This window comes from Aethalodelphis obliquidens, unplaced genomic scaffold (assembly GCF_003676395.1).
Source record: "Aethalodelphis obliquidens isolate GAN/ISIS:26980383/991018 unplaced genomic scaffold, ASM367639v1 scaffold32, whole genome shotgun sequence".
NCBI lineage: Eukaryota > Metazoa > Chordata > Mammalia > Artiodactyla > Delphinidae > Aethalodelphis > Aethalodelphis obliquidens.
In genome coordinates, this window is record NW_020837976.1 from 4,392,575 (window position 1) to 4,417,502 (window position 24,928).

Genomic DNA, 24,928 nt, shown 5'->3' on the forward strand with positions numbered 1-24,928 from the left:
GGGTGACAGTTTCAGGCCAAGTAGACCACGTCTCTTCTCACACAAACACGCCACTCGCCACCCAGGATCACGCAAAAGCCTGCTCCCTTCAGTTTTGGTAGTAATATTCTCCAGCAGGGCGGCCAGGTGCTCTGGCAGACATTCTTTTCCAGTTGGGTAATTGATAAGTTTGAAGACTTTTCCTCAGCTACGTACACTTGCACAGTCTGCTATTTTATAGACCGTTGGTCTTTATTTCTGTTCTGTTGCATGGTGTTTACCGTCTGAAGAGTGTGGGTCACGCCTGTTTAACCTAACCTCTGTCTTGCTCCCCCTTCCCCCCTCCCTCTCCCCTTCTTTGCGGGCGTCTAACGGAGGAGACACAGAAGTGAATAAGCAGCTGTATATACGCCACGGCTGAAAGAGAGAAGGGCTGGGAGAGTGTTATTGGCTGAATTGTGTCCCCGCCCCTACCAGGTTCATATGTCGAAGTCCTAACCTCTGGTCCCTCACAATGTGACTGTATTTGGAGATAGGGTTTTTTTTTTTTCTTTTTCCTTTTCAGATTCTTTTCCGTCAGAGTTTATTACAAGATACTGAATATAGTTCCCTGTGCTCTGCAGTAGGTCCTTGTTGTTTATCTATTTTATACATAGTAGTGTGCATCTACTAATCCCAAGCTCCTTATTTATCCTCTCCCCGCTTCCACTTGAGTAACCATAAATTTGTTTTCTATGTCTGTGGTTCTGTTTCTGTTTTGTCAATAAGTTCATTTGAATCATTTTTTAGATGCCATGTGTAAGTGATATCCTATGATATTTGTCTTTCTCTGTCTCACTTCTCTCAGTATGATAATCTCTAGGTCCATCCATGTTGCTGCAAATGACATTATTTCATTCTTTTTTATGGCTGAGTAATATTCCATTGCATATATACACACCACATCTTCTTTATCCATTCATCTGTGGATGGACATTTAGGTTGCTTCCATGTCTTGTCTACTGTAAATAGTGCTAATATAAACACTGGGGTGCATGTATCTTTTCAAATTAGAGTTTTCTCTGGATATATGCCCAGGAGTGGGATTGCTGGATCATATGGTAGCTCTATTTTTAATTTTTTTAGGGAACCTCCATCCTGTTTTCCATAGTGGCTGCACCAATTTACATTTCCACCAACAGTGTAGGAGGGTTTCCTTTTCTCCACATCCTTGGATATATGGTTTTAAAGAAGTGGTTAACTTAAAATGAGGTCACATGGGTGGGCCCTAATCCAATATGATTGGTGTCCTATTAAGAAGAGGAAATTTGGACAAACAGATACAGAGAAAGGGAAGGCCATGTGAGGACACAGGGAGAAGACGGTCATCTACAAGTCAAGCAGAGAGACCTCAGAAGAAAGCAATCCTGCTGACCCTTTCACCTCAGATTTCTAACCTCCAGAACTGTGAGAAAGTAGATTTCTGTTGTGTCAGCCCTCCAGACTGTGGTACTTTGTTTTGGCAGCCCGAGCAAGTGAATACAGAGAGTCAGTCAGATAAAGTGCCATGAGAATCCAGCAGTGGACGAGAAGGCTGTAGTTTAGTGGGATCACTAAACACCATCTGGAAGAGGGAGAATATTAACTATATCTGAGAAATGGGTAGAACCTACTCCTGCTCTAGGGGCAAGGCTGAAAAAACAGAATCAGGAGCTCAACTTGCTTACACAGACCTGCCCAAGGCCTCAAACCCGGTCCCCAGCAAGTCCCCCGGCATCATTCATGGAGATGTGTGCTCCACTCTTGCGGCTACGGCGCCTTCACAGCAGTACACACGGTGCTTGCTGTCTGATCCTTTCCAACAGTCAACTCTACTTTCGAGTCAGTAAACCCACGTGAGAATTAAAGTGCTTGTTAATCCCTTGCTCGTCTGTGGGTTATTACCACTTAACGTTGGCTGAGAGCCAGTGGGGAGGTGGCAATCACAAAAACTCATCTACCCCACGATAGGGGTCTCCAAAGACGCAAACTCAGTATGAAAAATGGAAACTTAATAGACTATAGTAGAGTATCAGGGAGACCTCTTCAGTTAGCTCACTCACTACTTGTTTCTAATCACCCGTTGTGCAATGACTGCTGTTGAGTGTTGTATCACCCACATACTGAATTAACCTCCGTTGCCTCTGACTATTGTCTGAAGTATTATCAACGAAATCCACTCCTTCGAAATCTGCATTATGAAAGCCCAAGAACGTATTACTGACAGTCATGGAAAATGTATTTAACATTCTTATAAATATTATAACTCCCTTTCTGGCAGTGGGCAAAGTTGCTCCTTCTGCACTGATTTAAGCGAGGTCTGGCTTCATCTCAGAGAAGCTCAGGGTGTTGGGCTGAGAAGGTTCAGGCAGGTTTAGTCTCTGGCCTCTCCTCTTGATTTAAACCTTCAACTTCAGAAAGAAGATTGCAAGTGTCGTTCAGCCACAGTCATCAAAAAACACCCCAGGTGTGGCAGGCTTGTTTCTGAATGTTAGGGAAATGTGACAAGAAGAGACATTTTGGGTCATTAATGAAAAACTTTGAGTCCCAGCAGCACTAGATAGATATTGGTTGGAATGTATTTGCTATAATGAAGGGCAAGGACCAAGCCACCTCCTTTTAAAGACCCCAAAATTTTAAAAATCTTAGCTGCAAAACTTCCTGTGTTAGATCCAGCTTCCTCCCATTATAATAGCTATGCACCCACATTCTTGATGAAAAGGGACACTGGGACAATTATCCCAATGACTCAGGCCATGAATTTTCTGTCTGAAAGTATCAAACAGTATGAGAAAGGGGAAAGATTCCACTTTGGGGAAGTCAAGAAATTTCATTTCTAGACCTGTGAGTGTGTGTGTGTGTGTGTGTGTGTGTGTGTGTTGGAAAAGGGGGCAAGGAGTATTATCCAGGGATTAAGGGCTTTGGGATCACACACCTGGGTTTGGGTTTGTCCCTATGTGTTAGGGAGAATAATGTCCCCCCCCCCCCACACACACAAAGACAAACACATCCTAATCTCTAGAACCTATGAATATATTATTACCTTACAGAGCAAAAGGAACTTTGCAGATGTGATTAAATTAAAAGTCTGGAGATGGAGAGATTATCTTGGATTATCCTGGTGGGTCCTATCTAATCATAAGGGCCCTCATAAGGGCAAGAGAGGACAGGAACGTCAGAGTCAGAGATGCAATGATGGAAGCAGAGGTCAGAGAGAGATGAGAGTTGTGAAGAGGTTGTGCTGCTGGCTTTGAAGATGCAGGAAGGTGACAGGAACCAAGGAAGGTAGGCAGCCTCTAGAAGCTGGAAAAGTCAAGGAAATAAATTCTCCCCTAGAGTCTCTAGGAGGATCCAGCCCTGCCAACCCACTGTAGACTTCTGACCTTCCTGGACTGTAAGGCAATGTCCTTGTGTTGTTTTAAGCCATGAGGTTTGTGGTCATCTGTTACAGCAGCAATGGGGAACGAGTGCACCTGCTTCAGCACTTAATAGGAGTAACGTACTCTTGGGCGTGTTCCTTCATGAGATGGAGCCTCAGTTCGTGCATCTATAAAAGGTAGTGATAAGGGCTTCCCTGGTGGCGCGGTGGTTGAGAGTCCGCCTGCCGATGCAGGGGACACGGGTTCGTGCCCTGGTCCGGGAAGATCCCACATGCCGCGGAGCGGCTGGGCCCGTGAGCCATGGCCGCTGAGCCTGCGCGTCTGGAGCCTGTGCTCCGCAACGGGAGAGGCCACAACAGTGAGAGGTCCGTGTACCGGTAGTGATAATAATACACATTTTACAGGGTTGTACAGTGAGGACTGCACGAGGCCATGCAATGTGAAATACCCAGTCAGGGTCTGTGGAATTATTACCGTCTCTACCTCAGATGTTGTATTGTCGACCACGTCCTCAACAACTGTATTTCCGTATCTTCACTTGTCCAGTATGACTCTAGGCCTCTCTTAGCCAGCTCGGGCTGCTATAACAAAATACTGTAGACTGGGTGGCTTAAACAACAGGAATGAATTTCTCGTGGTTCTGGAGGCTGGCAGTCCTAGATCAGGGTTCCAGATGACGGGCTTCCAGCCAGGGCCCTGTTCCTGGATGGTTGTGTCCTCACATGGGAGAGAGAATAAACTCTAAGGCCCTACCTCCCAATACCACCCCACTGGGGGCTTAGGGTTTCAACATATGAATTTTGGGGAGGACACAAACATGCAGTCCACAGCAAGGTTATAACTACTTCTCAGGGTGGTTGTGAAGATCAGATGAATGAATAATGTAAACCAGAGTGTTTAAGGGAAGATTCAGTTAAGTAAGAGTGGTTTCTTTGGCTTTTGCTTGGATAATACCCAGGGATGCTTCACTTCCCTGTCACTTATGGACAAAGCCTGGTGTCCCTTCCCACCCCTGCCCGGATGGCATGTAACACCCTCTACTATAATCATGAGCTTATGAGTCTCCCTCCCTCACGATCCATGAGATGAGCCCCTGGGGGCAGAGCCCTGCCTAATTCATGTTCGTACCTCCAGAACCTCACTGTAGATGTTTGCTGGAGTTATAGAAGCCCTGTGAACCTTCCCGTACCCTGTCACACTCAGTCCCAGGCCCCCTTTTTGCTACTGCTGTATGGCTGAGACTATTTTGCTGTAAACCAGTAGCTTTCAACCCTGGTACACATGAAGGTGTTTCAGCCCAGCAGGGTTAGTTCTTCCTTACCACTCCCAGGCTGGGCTGAAACAAATCAAACCACACCCTTCTTTTCTTTTAAGATGCAATTTGATTTAAAAGCACCTTTTGGTAGTTCTGTTTTGGCGTGACATATTGACACAACTATCAAAATGACAGTTTCTGACTTTCATTAATATCAGAACTGAGACACTTCTGTGAATTTCAAGAAACGTGTGCACAAGTATTGGAGAAAAAAGTTGTGATACGGAAGCTGAAAGGGTTCATGACAATTTCCATTTTTATTTCCTAGTCTACTGAAATTTGACCAGTGTTCTAGAACAAAGTATAGTATTAAAAGCTCAAAAGCTAACTACAGTATTTGGAATAAACTTCACCGTAGTTAGACATTCATTCACTATACTTGGAGTGAGTTTTTGTAGGGGGCTTTAAAAATCCATTAAAACAATGCGTTTAAGTGCTACTGTATGTAACTGTAAAAGAAGTTTAAAGTAAAACTCTAATAACCTCAAGAAAATGCTCAGCCTTTAATACCAAGTCATTGAGTAATAGCCCCAAGGTTGTCATCTCTCCTGATATATGGCTCTTTTCTGGCTGTTAGAGGGATATTTATGATCCCCATTACATACATATGAGTAAATGATACAGATGGCTTGAATGCCAATTAATGCACATGAAAATAACCAATAATATATCTTCATTTCATAAATGACAATAATTTGACATTCTCGAAATAATTTCTTCCAGTTTTTCAAATTATGTTAATTATGCTTCCTCTTTTGCTTCCTCTTTTATTTATCTGTGTGGCTTAGTACCCATACACACATTTACAAACTCACACACAAAGGCAATTACTATCACTTAAATTTATTTGAAAACAAAATCACCTATAGATGTGGACATATAAAGACTCACCTGTGTTCTAATTATGCCAGTCCATGGTTTTCTTTACCTTTTAAGATAAATATTTTAAAAGAAGCATTTTTTTTTCCTATTGTATTCCATTTCTGTAATAAAACTTTTCCCCCAGAAGTTTGGTAATAGGAAGAAAAACATTCTGTATTTTGATATTCCAAATCATGGCTTATGTAAGTTGTAAAAAAAATTAGTACAGTTCAAATAACAGGAAACATTTGAAATGTTTCTGATGGATTTCATTTTGTAAAATATGTTTGATTGTGCATTTATTCCCTAAACAATTTGCACCTTTTGTATATTTTTCTTTACACTTTTAAGGTATAATTTATACATAATAAAATACACATACAGGAAGTGTGCCATTTTGTGAGTTCTGATGAATGCATACAGCTGTGTAACAAACACTGCAATTAAAACACAGCACATTTCCATTGTTCCACTAAGCTTCCTCATGCCCCTTTGTAATTAATCTCCCCACCCCCGATCTCTAGATGCAACCAGTGTTCTAATTTCTATCACTATAACTAATTTTTGCCTCTTCTGTAACTTCACATAAATCGAATCAGGTTGCATGTGCTCTTTTAATCTGGCTTCCTTCGCTCAGCCTAATGTTATAATGGTTCGCGATTCATCTGTGTTACATGTATTGGTTGTTTGTTCCTTTTTATTTCTGAGTGTTATTTCATTCCATTAACCTGTTGATGGACATTTGGGTTGTTTCCAATTTGGGGCCATTATAAATAAGACTGTTACGAAAATTCTTGTACAAATCTTTTGGAGGACAGACGTTAATATCTAAGCATTACATATCTAACTGACATACTTTATATGGAGGAATCAAATCAAGATATTTATGTCTCCCAACCACAAACCCCAGTGCATACCAGGATCTAAAGGAGATAGATAAGACACATTATTATGTGGTGGGCTGCTGGCCAAAGTAATGTCCTAGCTCCTCCAGGACTACCTATATACCTTACTTAGCATCCTTAGTATAAACAGAATTGACTTAGCTTTCCTGCTGCCTGGTATGGTGCCCAGTACCTAGAAAAAAACTCAGTGAATTCTTATTGAATTTAAATGATGAATGAATGAATGAATGAATTATTCCTGAAGTTCCATATAAATGAGTACAACTTCAGAGAGGGTCAGTGCCCCTGTGATAAAATCTAGAATGAAGCTTTTCTTTCTCTCACCCAGATAAACATGGTCCTGCCCTCCAAAATTCAGTAAAGAATAAAAAAACTTTGAACATACCATAGCAATAAAAATCCAAGAATACAATACTGGGGTGGGTTGATTGAATGCCTTCTCCTGATGCTGTTTTAAAATCCCGGGAAAGACTGGAGATATCTCACCAAAGCTGACCTAGAAGGCGGTTAGGAGTTAGTCAACATTGCCTCCTCTGGGGGAGATATAAAAACAAAAGGTCTTCTTGAAAATACACAGATACCCTCCAAGACCACCTAATGGTAGGAGGCCATGCTTTTTTCCCATTCTTTACGTTTCCTTCCAAATGGAGGACACATACACTCCTGGCCTGTTTCCACCCTGTCCCCCACCCTTCCGCTGGTAGGAGGGTGGAATCAATGATCTGGGAATGAGTTGGGAAGATGAAACAGGGCATATTTCCCAGACTTTTCCTCTCTTCCTGTTCTTGAGAGCGAGTCGTCTATAGGAAGCAAATATTTGCCCTGCTTCTCCTTGTCCCACGTTTTACAGGGCAGCCTCCCATGTGTAGGGGATAGGGGATAGTGATCCAACCAACACGATCCATTCCAAAGTCTGTCTAATTCTGGGTCTCTCTATTACAGCCTTCCTCCCTGAAGGTACAAACCATATTCCCCAAAATCAGGGTAGAAAGGTAATATTTTGGTCTCCTGTCATACTTTTAATCTTATTTCTCAAGCTGTTTCAAACTCTGGTGGGGAAGAGGGTTTTATTTGCTTGGCATCTTCATACCCTATTGAATCTTGAAACTATTTCTTGCCCCCATCCTTACATGGCCTTAGAAATGTATCTGATATATATATTTTTTTGATCTTGAAGGACTCATTGAATTACTCCAAAAGCATTTTGTCGCCTAAATATATAGAGTAGTAGTTACATCACATGGTAGAAAAGCTGAAAATTAAATAGTACCAAAGATTTATGGCCCAGATTACATACTGCCCCTATTGTCACCCCACAAACGGAAGAGAGGATCCAAGTGTAATCTGTTATACAGATTGAAAAAGTCAAAGACACAGGCAAGATTATCCAGTGAGTCTCTGGCAGAGAGAAGTTGGACTTTCCTACACTTTACAGCTCATGATGATGTCGCATCCCCACAAATATATTTATACAGGGACTTTGGGTAGAGAAGCAACTCAAAAGGGAATTCACACTCTCCCAGAGAAAGCTTGAAATTAGCCCCAGTTTTCCAGATCTGGAAGGTCAGCTGAGTCGGGCCAAGACCTAAGCTTAAAAATGATTTTTGTGCTCATCTAGAGAGTGAGACTGTGAAATGGCTCGTCCATTTAGGGGACCTTCCTAGAACATTTTCAGCTAATGATGTTGCGAAGTGAATCTGAGAAAAGGGATAGAGGATGGACTGAGCTCCCCTCTTCCCGTGTGGTCACTCACACGTCATTTCCACATTCCTATCCATGGTGCTACTTTCCATAATGTTAGCTCTGGAACGATGACTTCACCCCAAGGCCTTTGAAATTGTTGGGGTCACGGACTGGCTTTGGCCAGAAGTGATTTTCTTGTCACAGTCTGGCACATCCTTAGGTTGTAAAATCTCTCTAATGCTGGACACTTACTAGTAGCTTTAAAGTGATTCCAGACAGACGTGCACAGAGGCTCCACGAGGCCTCTCCAAGCACCAACAGGAGCTTGGAGGTGAGTCACAGTCTCAAATGCTGCCACCCTATCCATGCTGGTGTCAGCCTTTCTAGACTAAACCCCACATACTGCCACAATCCTTTTACTTCTTCTCACCAGAAGGAGTACATTTTTGAATTCCTTCATTTTCAGTGAATCGGATCTCAGAATCCCCAGCCCAGCATCCCCACCACTTTCTTGGATGCTCTAAATAACACAAATTCCAAGCAAAAAGAGAAAAAAAAACAACTTTGACGTTAAAAAGCATGGGAACAACTAGCCACGTTGGTTTTGATCTCTAACTGAGGTAAGGTGAAGTGGCGATGTTTGTGTTTTTTGTTTTTTTTTTTTAACTTCCCTCTTTTTCCTTCACACTCCATCACAAGAGATGCCCACCCAGGTCAGGCAGATACGTTCAGTCATCTCTGATCCTTTCTCATTTCCACCTAACAAGCTCTTCTTTGTGACTGCAATCCTCTGCTTGTACACACATTTATTCCTCTGCACTGGCTCCTGAAGAGTAGCCCATGTGTGTTAAAAGCACAAAATGGAGCCCATAATGATTTTGCTGCTGCCTTATCCATACGTCTAGCTGCAGGCAAGGCATTGAAAACCAATGAAATCAGGCAGCTTTCCTCAACACAGAAATTAAGATGTCGGAATGTTCACAGAGACCCACAGACAGGAGAACAAGAGCACTTGTTCATTGTTGGGAAGAGAACACTGCCTTTCTGCTTTTTTGGTAAATAAAAGCTGTGCGTCTGTCAGGAGGTGATAGCTTAGGACATTGTGAGCGTACAGTCAAGCTCCGTCTACCAGCACATTCTTTAACGCAGAGCTCGCAAGGAAATTTCCAGTGTTCCTCCTTCTTTATCGTGTTCACAGCCTCTTTAGCACTGACTGCCCTTTTGCTTTTCTGGTGCTGTTTACAAGCTGAAAACACTTCCAGAAGCCAAATCACCAACTTTCAAGGAAGGTGCAAAATGCTGTTTCTTGCTTGAGGCTCTCTTTCAACTGGCTTTCTCTTTGAGGAATAATGACTCCCTTCAAGAAGGCTCTGGCAGAGAGGGTGATGAAGAGAGGTAGATCCTTCTCTCTCACAGAGGAAATTGAAATTAGCCTAATTAGATTTTCTGAGCGCTTAGATACCACGGTGATAGACGCCATCTAAATACGTAGACAGATCGGAGGAGAGCACAGATGTTGTGTGAGACCACTGATTTAGTTCCAAGTCAATACTCTTAATTAACTGCAAACTGTTTAAATATATAACATTCCCAACATGTAGCCAGTAGCACCTATATAGAACTCTTCATGTCAGTACCTTAAAGCAGAAAGCAAATTAGGGGTCACATCCAAAAGTACAAAACTGTAATAATAATTTCTCCTATTTAATGTAGATACACTGCCTCTAAATCCAGGTCCCCTAATGGTATTACACGCTTGGTAGATAATCAGCTCTGTCCAAAATAGGCATGCAGCCATCAATGAGGTGAAAAAACAAATAACAAGGAATTTAAAAAACCAAAACAGCTTCGATCTAAAAGACACCAGCCGTCCATATAGAGGGACGTTTCTGGGGTTTTTTGTTTGTTTAGTGTTCACCTGACCTAAGTAAAACACATCTGATTCCTAAGTTGGTTGGTGCCTAGATGTTGCGGTCTTGGTTGTAGGCCGAACTCCTGGAGATTAGAGGGGGGCTTACTTCTCACTCAAGGAAATGACAGTATTTAGAGTCTGAGCATTAAAGTCAGCCTTAAGCGAGAAGCAAAACGACTCTGAGAATCTCTAAGGCCACTGGCAATACTCACAGGTGACATATTCCTTTCTCTAGAAGTTGAAACAAAGTGATGCGCTTACAGTTTATTCTCTTATCGGTTTATTCCCTCTTTCTCTTATTGAATTACCTTATTCTCTACAAGAAAACTTCACTTAATAAATATAGTACCCACATTTGTTTTTCTAGACTGTAAATAGTCTGTTAAAAAAAAAACAAGAGGTCTAGTTCCTCAAGGGACAGACCCTGTGACTGGGACGATGAGAAGCTAAATAAAAGCAGCAGATATTTGTGAATGCACGAATGAGGGATTCATCGTATGGTTATGGTCGACGTCTGAATTTTTATTTAACCATATAGCAAATATTTATTAAGCGCGTATTCTGTGTTAAATCCTGGACAGACAAAAATAAACAAAGGATTTACCTGCCCTCATGGAGTTCACAGTACCATAAAGAAGATAAAGACATAAACACAGGCATTACTAGTAAAGATGGTGGAGGAGGGTGGCTATGTGAACCCTCCCATAGATAATAATTATAAAATCTGTACACAATATATAAAAAAATTATTTATAGGAATAGGAAAACATCCAAGAGAAGACAGAAGCCAGAGGAAAGTTTGCTTTTAAAAAACAGCAGCTAGGGGAATTCCCTGGTGGTCCAGTGGTTAAGAATCTGCCTTCCAATGCAGGGGACGCAGGTTCAATCCCTGATCGGGGAACTAAGATCCCATATACTGCGGGGCAACGAAGCCCACATGCTGCAACTACTGAGCCTGTGTGCTCTGAAGCCCGCGCACCACAACTAGAGAGAAGCCCACGTGCCACAATGAAAGGTCCAAACTAAGACCTGATGCAGCAAAAAAAAAAAAAAAAAAAACAAAACACTGCAGCTAGAAGAATTGGAAGTTTATAGTTGTCTTGCCTGAAGATGTTCCCTGACTGGCTAGGGTGATGGAAAACATCAGGCACCTTACAGGCTCAAGATACCAGAGAACAGAGCACAGGGGAAATTTTACGGGGAAATCTGTAAGCAAGAGAATGGCAAAAGGCTTGAACCTAAAAAATCTGAGCATGAATTTTGCCCAGTCACTGGTTGCTCACTAAAGTATGCATCTATGGGGGAGAATCTGACAGAGACACCAAAAAAGCAAGCGGTGGCCAGAAAGGAATCTAGCCTTAAAGGATAGAGCTGTGTGGGGTGAGTTCTCTGGATTTACCAAGAGTCAATTTAAATATTCAGCAGCTGGAAGTCAGAAGAACTGAATGGAATTATTAACAGCTACCCTGCACAGGTGACACAAAGTTTTCAGTTTGACTCCAAGCAAATTAACTGCCTAATAAAACAACAATAACAATAACAAGCGTACTCTAAATAATATGACAGAACCCAGAGTCATAACATTGTATTTTCTACAATGTCCGCTTTACAAACAAAAATTACTAAACATGCTAAGAAACATAAAAATGTGACCCATACTCAGGAAAAAAAAAAGTCAATAAAAACCAACTCTAATTGGGTCCAGATGTTGGCCCAATTAGACTTCAAGTCAGCTATTATAAAATGTTCAAATAATTCAAGAAAAATGTTCTTAATGAATGAGCAGTTAGAAAATCTCGACTGAGAAATGACAACCATAAAAAATTGAAATTCCAGAGCTCCAAAGCACAATAACTGAAATAAAAAATTCACTAGATGGGCTTAAAGGCAGATTGCAGTGTCAGGAGAAAGAATCAATGAATTTAAAAAGAGATTAATAGGAATTATCCAATCTGAAGAACAAAGAGAGAAAGGATTGAAGAATAATGAACAGAGCGTCGGAGATGTATGGGACACCATCAAGAGATACAGCATAGAAACTGGGATGATTTCAAATTGGAATGATAGAAAAGGAGAGGCGAGGAAGGACCAGGAAAAGTTTTTAAAGAAATAATGACCTAAAGCATCCCAAATTTTGTGGAAAACATTAACTTATAACTCCAGGAAACTCAGCAAACCCCAGGAATAATAAACCATTATAGTCAAAGTGCTGAAAGTCAAAGGTAAACAGAAAATCTTTAAAGCAGCCAGAGAAAGATGACATGTTACATATAGGAGAATAATAATGTGATTACCGACTGACTTCACATCAAAAATAATGGAAGCCATACGAGATTAGAGTGGCATATTTCAGCTGCTGGAGAGAGAAAAAAACTGAAAACCAAGAATTATGTATCCAAAGAATTTATCCCTCATAAATGAGAGAGAAATTAAGGCAGAGCCAGACAAATGAAACTAAGATAATTCATTACCAGCAGAATTGTACTGTTAGAAACACTAAAGGAAATTCTTGAGGCTGAAGGTAAAGGACATCAGATGGCTACTCGGATTTGCAGGAAGAAATAATGAGCACCAGAAACACTAACACTAAGGGTGGTGGGAAGGCCAGGGAAATGAAAATATACTGTTGCAAGATTACTATGCTTTACTTGAAGTAATTGAACATGAACTCTAAATAAATTGGGTAAGTTACAGATGTATGTATTGTATTAACCTCTAGAACAGCCATTATAAAAATGCATGAATTGGCTCGATAGTAAAAAGCCAACAGAGGAACTAAGGCAAAATATTAGAAAATATTTAATTAACAGGTAGGAGAGGAGGAACAAACAAACAAAAAAACCCAGATGATCTGAAACAAAGAAAATAAATAGCAAAATGGCAGGCGTAAAGTCAACTATTTCAATAACTGCACCAAATTTATATTGATTAAATATTCTAATGAAAAGGCATGATTTTCAGATTGAATATAAAAAGCAACCATTTATATACTGTTTATAAAAGATACTCTTTAAATACATAGGAACAAATAGGTTAACTGTAAATGGATTGAAAATATAGCATGCTAACATTCAACACAAGAAAATGGGAGCAGCTGTATTAACAGGAGACAAAATAGACTTCAAGATAAGGTATCTTGCTGGAGATAAAGAGAGAAACATCATAACGGCAAAAACATTAAGAAATATAGCAATTTACAATTATACATATTATGCATATAATAACAGAGTTTCAACATAATGAAGTAAAACTTGGCAGAGAAATAAACAGACCCACAATCAGGAAGACTTTAACATACCTCTCAGTAACTGATGGACTAGCTAGACAGAAAAAAAATAATAATAATAATAACTGAGGAGCTAGAAGAGCTAAATGAAACTATCAACCACTTTTGCTCATTGTGATTTACAGAACATTGTACCCAAGAAATGCAGAATATATATTCTTTTAAATTCCTATAGCAGGTTCACAAATGTAGAGGATATGCTGACTGAAACAAATCTTAATATCCTTCAAAATATTGCAATCTTACAGAGTGTTTTTTCTGGCTATAAAGAAATTTAATTAAAACTCAGCAAAAAAATTTCAAGAAAACTCCAAATATTTGAAATTAAATAATTTACTTCTAAATAATCCATGGGGCAAAGTAGAAATCATGAGGAAACTTCAAAAAGTATTTCAAACTATATAATGAGAACAACATATCAAAATTTGCAGAATGCAGCAAAAATGCTGCTTAGAGGAAAGTTTATAGTTTCAAAGGCTTATAGTAGAAAAGAAGAAAAGTGTAAAATCAACAGTTGAGGCTTCCATTTTAGGAAGCTAGAGAAGGAAGAGCAAATTATATGCAAAGTAATTAGAAGAAAGGAATAATAAAGATTAGAGTGAAAAAAACAAAGAACTAGAAACAACTGAGAAAACAAAGAAAACAAAAAGCTAGTTTTTTGAAGGAATCAATAAAATTAATAATATTCTAGACAGACTGATCAAGATAAAAAAAGAGAGGACAAATTATTAATATCAGTAGCAAAAGAAGAGATACAGCTATAGGTCCTACAAATATTAAAATAATAATAAGGAAATATCATGAACAATTTTATACCAATAATTTCAATAATGTAGATTCAATGGGCAAATTCCTTGAAAGACACAAATTTCCAGAATAAAGAAAAGAAGTAGAAAAATCTGAATCTATGTCTAGAAAACAACTTTTTAAATTAATTATAAAAATCTTCCCATAAGGAAAGTTCCAGGTTCAGATGGCTTAACTGGTGAATTCTATCATATACTTGAGGATGAAATAATACAACTTTTTATATAAACTCTTTCAAAAATTACTTTCCAACTCATTTTTTTGGCCAAGATCACTCCGGTACTAAAACCAGGCTGGAGACTGTTAAAAGAAAAATAAACTACAAATCAATATCCCTCAAAAATATAGATACAGAAAATCCTTAACAAAATGTACCAAGTCAAATACAACAAAATATAAAAAGAGAATACCTCTTGGGCAAATGGAATTTAAAGCCTGGCTTAACATTCAATATTCAATTAATATAATTCATATATTAAAATAATAAATGCAAAAAAATGACCATCTCAATAGATTCACAAAAGCATTTGACAAAACTATAGGAGAAAACTTAATAATAGGAGAATAAAATAACAGGCAAAACCTTCCTCACGCTGTTAAAAAATCTATAAAAAACCCACAGATAACATTACCATCATCATAATAAATGGTAAAAAATTGAATCAGTAAAAGCAGGGGGATGTTTACTCTCACTGTTTCAATTTAGCATTGTACTTGATCTTCTAGACATGGCAATAATGAATGAAAAGATATAAAAGTGATTGTAACATTTTCTGTTCCCACCAACAGCATATGAGGTTTTCAACTGTTTCACATCTTTACCAAAACTTGTTATTGCAGATCTTTTTCATTCTAGCCATTCTAAAGGTTGCATAGTGGCATCTCATTGTGCTAACTAGTAATTTTGAGCATCTTTTCATGTGCTAATTAGCCATATATATGTGGAGGAAATATGTCTTTACTAGATGATTCTATGATCATGCACATAGGAAATTCTAAAGAGTTTGCCAAAAACAAGTTACTAGGTCCAATAAATGAATTTTTCAAGGTCTATATACAACACCAATTGCATCTGTATATGCTAGCGGTGAATAACTGGAAAATGGAATAAAAATGACAATTCCATTTTACCATAGCATCCAAAACATAAAATAATTAGGGATAAACATAACAAACTATATGCAGAGCTCTTATATCTTTTAATTTCTTGAATTCCCATAAGCATTTTCACATATTAATTACAGTAATTTGTTACAGTGAATTGTTTTTTTGTAATAATTCTGGGGCAAAAACTGTCTCATCATCATCTTACCACCAGTGCCTAGCACAGAGCCCAACTAAATCAATTAATAAACATCTATGCATATATTATCCTAAACACACAACATACATACATGGATGAAAGTTTTGAAAATGGAAAACGTACAGAATATATCATCCACGGTCCCTTCACTGTCAATATTTTATATTGTTTCCTTCCAACCTTTTTTTCCCCTATAGGCAGAGTTTTAGACTTAATGCGTTATTCATAAAATAGCATTTGTTTGTAAGTAACAATAATGGTAAGAGTTCTACCTTATTCATGTTGAAACTTCCTCTAGTTACAATCTGCTGTTCTGATTCACTGAGACAAAGTAAAACGTGGTCAGCTACCAAAAACTTAAAGGAGGCTGCCCCCATCATAAAAGCGGCCAATTGATGTTTTAATGCAATCGCTGGGCTGGCTCTCTCACCTCAACCCTGCCCCACATTCACATGTGTTGTATTAACTATGAGAGGGTTTGATCCAGGTGTTCTTTTGTAAGATTCTGGCATAACTACTTTTTCAACTCATTCATACAAGAGTGTGTTAAAACCAGGAAACAGCAGATGGAGGGTATGCCCATTAGAGGAAAATTCGGACCATGATATGAATATCTCCAATCTACCAGATGGAAACTGCCCTGGAAAACGATGGCGTCCCGAAAAAGTACCTAAATACTAAGTAAAATGAGTTCCTGCCCCAATTCCTTGTGCTTCAAGAAACAATTTAGGTCACAGTAGAAACATGAGGTTCAAAAACAATAAATTCTGTACACCGAGGAAAATAAGATTCAAACAGGGAAGTACTTTTCCAGATAGACCAATACAAGTCAGCTACAGTAAAAACGTGCAGATGACAGTACCAAACATCTGAGAAATGTCCAAAAGCAGTAACAAAAGAAATAAAACTCTGGTCATTCTACACAACAGACCAATGGGATCGTTGTCATGGAGCCGGAAACAGAATAAAAGCTAGATTGATTGAAATTTCCTATATAAACTCAGAGGTACATGGGCCACAGACACATACCCATTAGCCGCTGTAAGGAGCAATCCTCCATAAGCTGTTTCCTTGAAAATTAGATACCGTGGTTCTAAACCCTGCGCCTTCACTTCGAACAGGATAGAGATAAGCCGGGGGAAGACGAAAGGCAGAAGGGTGAGAGAGAATCAAAAAATTGCCCAACGACCCTTTGCAAAACTCAGTCTTCCAGACACCTGAGGGGAATGGGCTGGCTGGGCAGAAATAACCTCCAGGTGACACTGGATGCAAGGAGAAATAAGACAGGAAAGGAAAGGAAGTAATAGTTGAATGAAAGGGGCCCACCGAAATGAGAGAGAAGGGAGTCTTCTGGAAACCAAGGTACTTGGCCAGCCATGCACCAGGGTTTTCCTCGGCCTCCTCACAGCCTCCCCTGGTGGCCTTGAATGTTCTCCCTCATTTACACTCTCCTGGAATTAAAGGTGTTATTCTTCGTCTCCCCGCCAGCAGAACAGTTGCTTGCAGCGGACTGTTTACCTGTGATGATTCTAGGGAAAAGACCACTTTGTGTGCATTGCCTGGTGTCAGTGCCCAGCATAGAGCCCGGCTAAGTGAATTGACAAATACACACGCAGACCTAACCCAAAACTTCCTGAGAACTGCGTCTTTTATCTCTTGTCCTCTAGAGCTTAGCGAGATGCCTGGCACATAGCAATCACTCAGTACCTTCTAAATGAAACCAAACTTCGATTCATGCTAAGGCCAACTTTAAACACAGCACATGACACTATCTTGATTTGACAAAATAGGCCATCACCAGAATGAAAACTCATACACTACACTGTTCCTTGGGCAAAGTCATCTCTCAGGATTTTAGAAAATTAGAATATCTTTTCAGAATGAAGGCAGCTAGATTCAGTCTTAGTGGTACACCTCCTGCTTGGTGTCACCATTATCCTGCTCAAAAGGGCCTGCTTGTGACCCAACACTCACCCTGTTAGATAAACATAAGACATCTCCTGAGTCAGTCTGGAAGCAGCCACCATCGGGGGCAGACCTCAAGAAAGGCTGGGTTGCAACATGTCCTAACAACAGAAGCTGTCCTTGATCTCACATTCTCTCCAACCACGAAAGTAGAATTAGAGTTTTTCACTATAGCTGACTCCTAAGAAGAGAGACCTATTAGAATAGGAAAGAAAGTTAGGGACATATTTTCAGAACAAGAAAAGAACAGGAAAGTAGGTGATCCACCCCACATAAATCTTTAGAAGAGTACAAAGTGCTGAAAAGACTTCAGGTGTGAAACAGATGCTTTCCAGTAGAAAATGGCGCTCCAAGCACAGAGGCTTGAACAAGTGGAACAGAGTGGAATTTTCAATATAATAAGAGACTTGGGTCAGCTCTGAAGGGCTGGTTCCTCAGCCTTGGAGATGGTTGAAGACTCGAGAGGTCACGACCTCAGATCTCACCTCAGTTCCACCTTCCAATGTCAGCAGACCTCTTCTGATGGCTTGTTCAACCTCCCCTTGGGTGGGAATCATTCATTAGGCTGGGAAGCCTCAGAGTCATTGCCTTGCACCTGGCCACCAATCACTACCACCATCACTGGCTCCACTCCCATCAATGGCAGCTCCACTGCTACAATGGCCCCGTGAGTGTTGAGCTCCTATGATTCCACTGGAGCCTCTGCTCTTGCTGCCTCTAGTGGAAGGACATTTTTCTCCCAGATTGACAGTCCTTTAAATAGACCTTACGACCTCTGGTCCCTTAGGTGAACATGGCTTTTTTCTTTTTAAGCTTCCTAAAATAAGTATTTTCAGCTTTCCATTGTCCTTCGTCGGGGAACTTATTTCAGATGCTGAGCTATGGCCTCTTTGAAAACCTCGCTCTAAGTTGTTAACCAGCCTGCTTCCCAGACCTCCACCTTCGGTCGCCAGATATCTTACATGTGCTTTGATTTCTCTCTACTTCAGGGTGCTGCTTTCTGATGCATGTCCTTTCCCCCTACATTTTCTCGTCCCTTTTCAGCCTGAAGGTCCTGATACTGCTATTTAGTCTGACTTACCTAAATTCGTCTTCATTATTTTTCCCGGGGAAGAAATCGCATGTAGCTGGCATGTGTACCACTGCCTCTCCCCGCCTCTGACTAGGGCAGCCACTGCCGTTCAGTCATGGTCCGAATACATCTTGCTTCTCCATTCCGCCAGCCCTTCCCCCAGGCAGAGAAGGTGCACCACTTGCAGCTTCTTTGTCATTCCTGGCACGTGGGGCTCCATGCCTCAATGTCCCAAAGATGGGTTTGCAGCTTAGGGTCTAACCCTTGAGCAAAAAGCAGCTTTCTCCTCTCCTTGGTTAGTTATAAGAGCTCTCCAAAGAGAACCTGGGGACTAGCAATGTTAGTTTTCTGAAGAGTCAGTATGTCTATAGGTCTGAGGTGCTTAAGGATGAGCGTATTCGGGGAGAGGGACTTCTCAGTGATTACCACAGACTTTGCCCCTAGGAAGACGCATGGTGAAGAAAGCCAGAAACGCTTGAGAAGTTTGTTCCGATTAGTTCTGCCCGGCCCTTCTGAAAATTATCCACTTGCGATGTCTCAGCCAGTCAGAGGTACCTGCACAATTATGTGATTTAGAGAATTATGGAGCAAGAAAAGAGCCTTAGAGGTTATTGAGTCTAACCTTAGAAGAACATGAAGCCCAGATAAGTGAAGTGACCTGTTGTAGATTTCCAAAACCAAGTAGTAGCACAGAGGGCCTGAGCCGAGGCTATGTGATCTCGTGGTCAGGGACACCCCACTGGGCTTAGTCATCTTCCTCTACAGACAGGTGAGGGGCCTGCATCTTACACTTCCCTCCTACTTGCTGCTGTCGGACATTCTTCAATGAGGGGCACATTCGTGTGGAAGAGGGTGGGCGGTGACCAAGAAAAACACCACCCATTGTACGTTTTGGGTGATGAACGGCCCTGAAAATGAATGACTGAAAAATACAGTAAGATCAGGTTTGTTTTCCTTGGCTAGAAAAGGGAATAAAACTCCAGACAGCAGTCTTTTCAGACAGAAGATACGATACAAGAAAGATAAGATGCAAGAATGATTCAGTCCATGCAGACAGCCAATGGGTACCTTGTCTGCTAACACAGAAAGTGAGACCAAGACACTCGCTCCCCTCACCAACATTTGGGCCTCCCGAGGAAAGACTGGGCGCCCACGTGATAATGCACAAGCAGAGGACGATATCGTAATCCCAAGCCAACCCTAGTTCTTTTTCTCCATCTGCCTCAAAGGGGATGAAGACTCTGCTTTGAGGAGATAGAGCCCAGAGCAAAGCCCCTCACCTCTCCCTCCAGTGACCCTGCCCTTGGGTGGGAGACATCACAGATCCCTCACTCTTCATGATAATCTCATAACTCCAGGCACGAAGTAAGGAAATCTGTCCAGTCAAAACTGCAGAAAGGAATGAGGTAATATAACACTTTTTCTTTCTCTTCTCCAGAAACTCTGAGAAATGCACTGATTCTCAGAACGATCGACCCCCAGACAGTCCCGCTGAATTGTTGCTTTTTGCCTGGGGATTACATATTTCCTGGAGCAGTGCATTTTCTTCTTTCCTCGTCTTATTTCCATCAGTACTGTATTTATTTAGAGCACAAGATAAAAATATCTATACGGCTAGACTATCAGCCCTGCACATGGAGAGTGTGCCTATTCTATATTTGTTTGTCTATGATGTAAAGATATCCCTAAGAGACATATGCTTCCTCCATAAAGGCAGCATGTCCAGTAACCCAAAAATTAAAAGGAGGAGAAGATAGAGAAAAAGAGAAAGAGATGGATGAAGAAGAAGAAGGAAGAGGAGGGGGAAACTAGTCTCTCAAGAAAAGAGCATCCTGGAGGGAAAAGCACAAGCTGGGGACAGATCTGGCTTCAAATCCTGCTTTCACGCAACTTTGACCAGCCTATGCTGAGTTTCGCTTTCCTCCTTGGTGCGTGAAGATGAGAATACACATTTCATATGGTCATTGTGAGGATTAAATAAGCATTGAGAAGGATCTGCACAGTGTAGGCACCCTTATTTCCTGCAAGTGCTGAAAACCGAGATGCTTTGTGCTGATGGAGAAGCTACTAGATGGTAGGCACTTTGCATTCACCGTCTCTTTGAGATGTTTGAAACCCACCATTGAACTTGAGCACTTGCATTTAATTATCCATTGATTCTCTTGCTCCTTCACTCCTGGCTGTCTGCTCTTCATTGCCAGGCATTGTGCTGGGCACTGGGATCGCCTGGTGGGAAAGCGCCCCCTGCCCCGGGAGCTTCAGGCTAGAGAGGAAGTGAGCAACAGGAAGCTCATACGGTGCGTTAACAAGAGTGAAGCATCGGGCACTGTGACACGCTAGGCAGAGGGGATACCTAGCCCAGTCTCGGGTGTGTGGGAGGAGTTGGGATGTGTGGGATGTAACTTTGCCTCGCCTCTCTTTTCATACCCATAAATCTGCCCCCAAGGCAGTTTCTTTACATTTCCAGCGTTTAAAAAATTATTATTTATAAAAGGCAGAGGGTCTAAGAGAGCATAGCAGTACAGATTTTAGCGAAAACATGGATTGCAGAAAAAAAATAACTAAATGACCAATCCTGGTAATCAGTCCATCTTCCCACAATGAGTTGATCTTGATGAACCTCCCAAGAAGCTCTAAAAAGATCCAAGTCCTAATTAAACTCAACCATTATTCACCTGTGAGAGTCATTAACTTAGGGTGGACCAGCTGGGGGACATTCATCTTTTAAGACAAGGGTAAGCACCTATGTGATGGCCGTGACCATGAGGCCCCAGAGGTAATTATAGTGGCGTGCTGCCCTTCCCGACCAGATGCAGCTGCTCTGCCTTCTCTTTTCTCACTCTCTTTATTTCTCTTTCCGGTTCCTTTGCTTTTCCCATTTTTGCCTTTTCCTCTCTCCCTGATCTATGCTGAGAGCCTGCAAATGGTACCAAGGGGCACAAACCATTCTGTTAGCACCCACGTCTAAAGAGGTTGTTGATTTCTGTCTTAAAATATGATCACAGCCTTTCTCGATGAAGATGACACCAAGAAAATGTTGGTGGGATGCCAGCAAGAACAATGAACACAGTGCAAACCCAGGGGTATTCCTTTAATGGAAAGAAAATGCACAGGGCCTGAGAGCTGGTCCCACTGACCTTAAAAGCAAGCACATTAACATTCAACATTCATTCAACAAACATCTCATTGAGCATTTGTCAAGTTTTTTTTTCTGGGCCCTTGGGATGCAGATAAAAATACAACCCCCAATCTGATGGGGAGGGAGAGAGATACAAAAATAAATAATTAAACTGCAATGTAGTGATAACTAAACCTAACCTGGCTGACTCCCTGCAGGGAAGAAGGGAGCGGGTAGAGTGGTGTTCTGGAGGCTTCTCTTCAAAGTCATTCTCACAGATTTCTTTTAGGGCCTTGGATAAGTCACTTAAAGTCGTGCTGCTGTAAAATGTGGGCAGTAATGATGAGTCATAGCTGGGTTATGGGAATTACCATGATAATGAATGTGAAAATAGATTGTTAGGAAACAAATCCTATATAAATCCAAGGCATTACTACTCCTGCTACAATGTCAATTTGCAAAAACTAATTTATCCATAAAATTCAAGTGTATCCTTGGACTATCCATAGCAGACCAGTTTTCTCTCTCTTCTTTTGTGTCTACCTACATCTGCTGTCCTTCTTGCCAACTAAGAGCGTCATCCCATCAGCACACACTGAAGCCCCGCTCTGCTAGGCCCTGGGACAGAGTAGGGAATGAGGCAGACGCATTTTTATAAAAGAAATGTCTCTTCCCCAACTATGAATGTAGACTGCCCCATTTCTACGTGCTGTGTTTTCTTTGGGGTTTTGTGTTTTTCTCAGAAAAGGTATGTTTGGGGCTGCAGAGCAGAGGGAAGGTGAACAGGAAGTGCCTGAGGTCCGGGATGCACAGGCCTCTGGGTAAGACATGAAAGGGAATTTTGCCGAGCTGCATGCTTGGGAGGCGTATTCAGGAGCGGAGCTTGTGTCTCATCTTTGGGGACGGGGCTCAGGGCCAGTCGTATGCCTGCAAGTCATGGCGGAATTTCCCCTGGAAGAAATGGACATTCCACCGGGAATCATTCTGGGAAGAGACATGTGTATCCTGGGACAGGAAATGAAGACTCAGGAGGTGGGGCTCAGAGTGGGATAAGGAGAAAAACAGCCTCCTTGTTCTGCAGCCTGAGGATCATGGGAGGGAGAGACCTGCAGGCGGCGAGGCACACCTGGGGGTGGCGGAGCTGTGGGTGCAACACAGGGAGGGCCGTGAGTGGACCCGGAAGCTGGGTCACCGCTCACACGGTGGCTCCACTTCACTGTCTGCAATGCACTCCTTGCCTCCAGCTCTGCAGGAACTAGCCTGCGGGGAGCGACGGGAAAGCGCTGTTGTGGAAAACTCAGGAGAAGGGTGCATCCACCGTCGGAGATGCATTGCCAAAGGGAGGGCAGCGGTCACCCGTGGAGGATGACTGTCCCACTGAGTGTCAGTGCCTGGAGCCTGAACGATGACAGGCCTGAGCAAGGGAAGAAGGACACGCAGAGCCACTCCGTGCTTGCCTGAGCCGTACCCTGGGATAGACGGCGACACTTGCCAGGGGAAAGCCAGCTAGAGCTCGCGCCATCGTTATTGAAACCACACAGATGCTATCTAACAGGTTACGGTCAAAGTGGTCTGCAAGCAACCTGATGTACAAACAGACAAACAAAAGGATGGTGTCCTTTTGCTTCTCATCAAAGAACGTTTCAAGGAGGAAGGGGACCTGAGAGAAGCTCCGAGGGAAGGGGAGGGTGGCCAGGTGCTAAGGTGAGGCAGTGGCGGCTTGAGAAGGGAAAGCAGAGGACCAAAGGCAGGGGCCGGGGGCGCATCGGGAAGCTGTCCCTGGGCTGAGGCCGGCAGCAGCGGGAGACCAAGCAGCCAGCTGGGGAAAGATGGGGCTCAGTAGGCAGCGTGAGGTCAGCCTTTTAAACTGAGGGGACCCCATTCCCCAGGCTCTGGCTCCCGTAGGCTGTCTGCCTCAGGCCAGCATGGTGCAAAAAGGACGTGGTTTCCAGGGAATTCGATCTACATAGAAAGCCAATCGGGAAAATTCAGTCTCTTCAGAAACTCCACTTATTCCTCATTAAGAGAGTTTGGGTTTGAATTATGTAGATAACTGCCTCAACTCTCCACTTCATTTTGCCTGTAGATACTTGCCCTCAGAGGGGTATTTTGAGGATAAATGAGAAGCGGGTAGAAGGCTTTGAACTCCTTCCATGAAAGGTAGCCTATCAATACAGGCCTCATGTAATGAAGATGCTTCACATTGCCAATGCACACGTATTTATAGCACCCATTATAAACACTGGATATCGTTTCTTCCCTTTTTTATTTTTTACAAGAAGAAGGCAGGAACATCTCATTTTTTTTAACCACACTGCTTTTCTGCACTTAACATTAACCTTTCCTTCTGAATGTCATTAGCAGCTAATTAAGATGTTGATCTGCAGATTGTATATCCTGCAATAGAAGTGATTTGTGAATGCTTACTAGGTGTTTCTCAAGCTACACCACTCATGTTGGTTTAGCAAGAGCCTGGTGCCTTCTAATGTACTGAGCAGTTTCCCCATTCTCCATTATTTCTGCATGGGCATAATGAGAAAAAAAAACGATAAGAGAGAAAAATGGGAAACACTATAAATAGTTGCTAAAGAAAAAAGCTGTAGGAAAGAGTTACGGCTGTAAGTGGGTGCTGAAAGAGCAAACAGATTGAATTTATTTTCTCTTCTTAATGGGGTATTTTAAGAAATAAAATTTGCACATCGGTTAGGTGAGCAGGTGTCTACATGTACCCGAGTGGACGTGCACACATACCAACTGGCTATAGGAAATGGCGAGGGGCTGAATTTTCTGGAACACACATGCTCTTGTTTTCCAAGGCTGCCTACTCCTTTGCCATGTTCATGCCTTTAAGGTTTCCCAAAGAAACTTCTTGCTTCTAAAACCATCCTTAAATCAAAGAAAGGCCTTATTCAGTTACGGCAAAGGATTCTGCAACTTAGGGGACATCTCCACAGGACATTTTAATATAATTTATGAATATTTGCTAGCAACATAATTGTCTTTTCTGCTGACATTTTCAAAGCAACACTGTGATTTGTTGGGTCTCTGGAGAGTCCAACTACAAAACTGATAATTATATTAAATATACATAGACAATAAAGAGTGTGTTTACATAACTATGCCCATAAATATCTGATTGAACAGTCATTGTTCTCAAACCCCTTTTAAGCAGCTCTCTGAGGCTTTCGGTTCTAATGACATGATGGTTTAAAAGATGTTGCTCAGTCTTCTTCCATATTTAATTAACTTTCCTTTTTTAAACTTGTGATGGCAGAGACAATAACAAACAGCTCTGAAAAGACGGAGCGCTTTGAAGCATGAGTG